The sequence below is a fragment of the Colossoma macropomum genome, unplaced genomic scaffold (genome assembly GCF_904425465.1).
Source record: "Colossoma macropomum unplaced genomic scaffold, Colossoma_macropomum, whole genome shotgun sequence".
Lineage (NCBI taxonomy): Eukaryota > Metazoa > Chordata > Actinopteri > Characiformes > Serrasalmidae > Colossoma > Colossoma macropomum.
Window position 1 is genome coordinate 20445841 of NW_023494808.1, and position 6000 is coordinate 20451840.

Genomic DNA, 6000 nt, shown 5'->3' on the forward strand with positions numbered 1-6000 from the left:
TCAACACGCTTGGAGGAGAACGCTAACTGCTAATTCTGTTATATCAGCTCACAGACACCCATGATGGCTAGCATTGTGGGGGGTGGGGGGTGGGGGGGGTCTTAGAGGACCAATAATGCTGTCTTCAACTCCTGGCCATGGATGGTTGTGGCATCAGTGTGGACTGAATTTGAGATTACAATCTCGGCAATCGTAATCGAGACGCCAAACAAGACACCCTGTGGAATAATCTTTGACCATTACATTGTTTGGCAACTGTAGTGTATGCAATTTTTATTAATTGTAAAAGAAATCATATATTAAACGTTGGTGTATTTTAGAATAATGTATATCATCACTGTCTAAAAAACAAAACAAAACAAAAAAAATATATATTTTTCCACATCATTTGAGCACAGCCCTTTACACTGTGAAAATCTTCATAATGAATGTTTACATTAACTTATAATAAAATTAAAGAATGCTGCACTGTAGCAGGTTTTTGGCTGAGGGGCAAAATCTCAATGGATCCAGATCCAGTACACAACACACATGAAGGATGTGCAAACACACTCCTACCATAGCCACACACACACACACACACACACACACACGCACACACACACAACATACACACAACACATAAAACCACAAACACACATTTAAACATAAATCTATCTCAGATTACCGCCTTCAAATGTTCATGTCTTTCTGTAGCCTCCTCCTCCTCCTCCTCCCTGCAGGTGTGTGCAGATGTAAGTGAAACCCTCTAATAAGTAATGATTCACAATGACTCACAGAACTCATACTGATATGAAATATGTGATTACGACAGTTCCTCAGGGAAAGACATAAATCTTATTAGATTACATTTTGAACACTTGTGTAATCATATCATATGTAAAAATGCACACTTTTCTCTTAGTCTATGTTTTTTCACTTGTTATGAATGGAATTAACAATGAATTGGTTGTTTTCACTGAAGCTGGAGGTTCATGATTTGTTAATAGCTTCCTAAATTATATCTTTACCTCTCCTGGCGTGGCGCTCCTCCGGAGTCATATAACATGTACTGATGCAGCCTTACTGTATAGTTCTACAAATGGTTTTGACATTTCTGAGAAACAATAATCAATGTTCATGCCCTGTTGAATGTATTAAAACAGCAATCAAGTAATCTATCAGAAATCAAACTAATATTACGCCACCATAGTTATTAAGCACTTTCCTCTGTGTATCCATGACAGAGAAGACAATCTCTCATAGTAAAAATAGAAAAAAATGACAAATATTATAAAACAAAGCCATTTGATATAAAAAATGAAAAACATAAAGAGAAAACAGTAAAATAAAAATGTTTTAGAACATTATATGTAGATAATAACATTAAAATTAATAAAAACATGAAGAATATATCTCTGTGTGTGAGATGCCATAGAAGATTCTCCTTTGATATTCCACTGATCCTTATCAAATCTCTAAACTTGTTTGCTGCTTTGCTCATTGGATCTGATTTATTTCCTACATATGTAACAAGAACTAAATTCCCTAAATTAGTTCCACAAGATAAAAAAAGAAAAGATGCATCCAAAAGTATCTAGACACCTCTGCCAATTCATTCATTTAGAGGCGCTCACACCATTGCTGACACCAATGTTTAGTTACACACACACAGCTTTCTTTTTCCACTGAAAAGCATTGCTAATAGAAAGGGATGATCTGGAGCCTAATATGTCCTAATATGCCCAGGTCAAAGTGCATAACAATGTCCAATTCAAAGTGCTGGCTAGATGGATATAAAGCCCCTCAGCCCTGGCTGTGGAACAGTGGAACTGTGTTCTCTGGGGTGATTGAGCTCCATCCAGCACCTTTGGGATGAGTTAGAGTGGAGTTTGGGATCCAGAACTGATCATCCAACATCAGTACCTGACCTCACTAATGCTCTTGAGGCCGAATGCAATCAAATCCTTACGGCATTGTTCCAACATCTAGTGTACAATTTTCAGTAGAGTCGAAGCTGCAAACAGCAAAGAGGAACAAACTCCATATTAATACCCTTGATTTGAGAATAAACATTGGACGAGCAGACATTACATCAGCACAGTTACTGCCAAGAGTAACTACTGTATTCATGTTGCACTGATGCACACATTTAACTCAAGTACATTCAAAGTGTTGTACACTTTTAATTCCAACTGCAAAACTGCCAGGCTCCACTCTAGACTACTGTAGACTCCACTTCAGTGTTGTTGAAACTTGTTCTTTTCTCCTTTTGTGCTTGGAAGAGTCATTAAAATACAGCACATTCCAAAGATCCATCTTTATGTAGGATAAACACAATATTTAAGTAAAACAAAATTGTGCTTGCAGATCCTAGAGTTCATATGGGCTTGATGATTATAAATCATCCAGTTTTAAAATCTGAATTTTCACCAATGTTCTCTAAAGTGCAGTACTTACACTATAAATAAGGATCATTCGCTCTCACTTTATTTGGAGTCCACTTGTCCACTATAGTCCCCTATAGATTATCTATAGATGTTCAAATTGTTCACAAACTATCTGTTTAAACTCTAAAACTGATTCTAAACAGTGGTGGGTTAGGGTCAGGATTTGGACCAGGGTTAGGGCTAGGAGCAGGGTGAGGGTTGGGTTTAGGTATTGGCTTGAGGTTAAGGTCAGGGTTAGGATTAGAGGCAGGTTTAGAGTTAAAGAAGATTATGGTCGATTTGGTAGATATTTTGTTATAAATTAAGTGTCTACCAAGCATCTAAAGTGGACTATCCAAATAAAGTGTTCCCAATCGTTCCACTGAATTGAATCTGTCTATCAGAATTCAAACTAATATTGAACAGTTGTGCAAACATAAAATAATACTTTTCATTAAAACACAAAAAAGTTAATTAATTGCAGAAAATATGTGTTTTGGTAGTGGCAGTTGTTAATGTTACAAACTGATTTTCAGACAATGCAATGGGATTTCAAAGCAATGGGATCAAACGCTCTATAATGCAGGAGTGTGGCTAAAATAAGACTCTGCATATAGACTAAAACTCTGTGTTTTGGTAAGTGATGTGAAACATCTAAGCTCTAAACCGGGACAGCGTTTTTTTTTTGTTTTTTTTTAATGAAACTTATGATAAATCTAAATCTTTCAACTTTTCACGTTAAAAGAAGGCATCTTCTTTCATCCTCCGAGCACTAGCAGTTTTGTTTGATTGGAGGAGTCCTATCTAGTGGATAGATGTAAATATGTGTAAACTGTGTAGAACACTGTGGAAAAAAATCATAAAAACCCTTAAAAACATCTTTAAAAAATAAATAAATAAAAATACATTTATGGCTTAGGGGTTTTTGGGACAAACACCTCCCGATAGAAAGTACCCTTATACCCATAAATGATGATTTTGTATATATGAAGCTTATTACTACCTCAGTTAATGTATTGGGTTCAAATAGTTCATAACATAATCTTTGTAAATATCTAAGCTCTGAAAACTTCACTGTTTTTTAAACATTTTTTACTGTAGGACTGTAGTTTGAGCTCATTTGGTAGAAACCAAGAAACTGCAACATAGAGCAACGTACAGGAGGTTAAGGTCTTAGCAGTTGTTCTTAGCCTCTAAATGGATTCAGCATTTACAGAGTGGTGCCACAGTATTGATATATTCCAGACATTTGGCTGCAGTGAGATGACAGGTATGTTTTAAAGCTGAAAACCCCCTTTAGCCTGAGGATAACATACTGAGCTGGAACAATCGTGTTAAGGCACAGTACCAGCTCTCACCAGAGGCTATCATAGTTTAGCATTTCAAGAGAAGTTAAAAAATGAGAGATCAGAGGTTTTCTGAAATGCAGGTAAATGATCAAAAAAATACAGAAACTCCTCAGAGCAAAAATACTCTACCTTCAAATCACCAGCCTGTACAGTCATACACCCAAACACTCAGTCCAATCAAAATGCAGCTCAAAATGCCTCTGAATTTGAGTTTCTTCAAACAAATTAAAGGGGAATTTCACAGATTTTGCAAAGTTCAGTTGAGATGTAAACAAAGTAATTCAGAGTGGTTTGATATGAAACAATTTATTGTACAGAAACTTACAGACTCAGAATTTTTGTATAGTGGTGGTGACAGGAACCAGGAGTCGCCATGTCTACAACACAAATATAGCCATTTTATTTACTCTTCAAAACCACCAGTGAACCTAAACGTGTCTTCTGAGGTTTAAATATAATGTTTTTGATGGTAAAATTGTGGCAAATCTGGAAAAAAAGAAATTGCTTTGCCTTACAACATCCTGCATGCATCCTTCCTCCATGAATGGATTTAAAAAATATATTTTAAGACAAAACAATATCTCTCAGACACCAGACAGTGTATTTATAACCATCTCATGTAATATGTTTCTGTTCAATAGTATAAAACCAATTTTGTTCCAGATGCATGTATGAAATTATCCTGATATGCTACTGGCATTCTACAATTTCACAGCTAGCAAGGTAATTTCAAAATGATGGAACAGGCTGTATCACATCAAGAGTGAAGTTATAAAGAAATTAACATCTGGAATGCCTTGTATTTGAAAAGTGAGGATTGAATGGTGAGACAGATGCAGGAAAAGTCCATGGCCACTCTTCATTTGTTTAATTTCCATTTAAAACAGTCATTAGATACACATTATTCATATTCAGGAGATCATTCTGAGGAGATTAGACACCAAATAATTCACATGCATAATGAAGAACAGAATAAGCAAAAACCTCAAAACAGGAGTTTAAAAAATTAACGATACAGAAAAGATGGGACTCCTGACAAGGTGTGAGACCTGGTAGACCACCAACACTGTCACCCTCAGATAAACAGAACTTAAAGCTCTTTGAGAGAGAGGAGAAAATCAAGCTCCACTCTTACTTCAGATCATCCACAGGTGTTTCTGTCCATCCTTCCACTGTGAGAAGACGACTCAACACTATGAGTCTGAAAGAATGTGAAGCTGTCAAGAAGCTCTTACTGAGAAAAGAAAATAAACAAAGAAGAAGAAAACTTGCAAATCAAAAAAAGAAGCTCCAGACCTCAACACCACTGACTGTGTTTGGTATTATTTGGATTGTGAGAAGCAGAAAATGCAACCAACATGCAAAGACTGAACTTTGGAGATGTGAAAAAATATCCCTGCAGATTTCTTTGAAAAACTGAAAGCAAGTCTTCTGGAAAAAGAATAGAAGCTGTAATAAAAAACAAAGTGTGGACTAAAAATATTGTATAAAAAATTGATATTATATTTAGTTGTTAAAGCTTAGTTGTTTTCCTCCTTTTTGATGCTGAAAAATGAATATCTTGCACTTAATGGCTGTTTCAACTGTAAAGAAAGTAAATGAGGGGTGGTTTCTGACTTCTGCACTATTTAAGTTATTCTTGACTGAAACACCAAACTTGGTAAACTGCGTAGTGAATCTGAGGCGTAGTGAACGCCTGAGCAGTAGCATTTGGCAGTGCTTGAGTCTTGGCTCAGTCAGTGAAAAGACTTCATGGAATGTTTGACATGTTTATTCTTTCATACATCACTCTACATTATTTTTATGCTACGCTTGGGTGATAAAAGAGAACAATGACGCCAGGCAAGCCGACGTGCCCCAACCTCCCCGGCTCCTCTGTCCCCAGGCAGCCTTTGACACCCAAAAACTGTACGCTGCTGCTGTTCGTGCTGTTGATGTTGTTTGACGCCACAGCAAAGAATCATAAAGGCCTTGGTGAAATGGAGCTTGTGCCAATATCACTCACTGGGGCATCATTAGTTTGAATTATTGATATCTACAGGGCCGTGAATCTCAGCTTACAGTACTGAAAAACTCAATAAAAGTGTTTTGATATCACTGACATACAGTTGCTTGCAAAAGTTCATGATGCTCGCAAGCCTCGCAAGCCTGTCAGTGTCATAGCCAGCCAACAGCAGGTCACTACAATATGTTATGTTTTGGATGTTGGTGTGCTGGTGAGAAGCAATGGAAGCTGCTATACT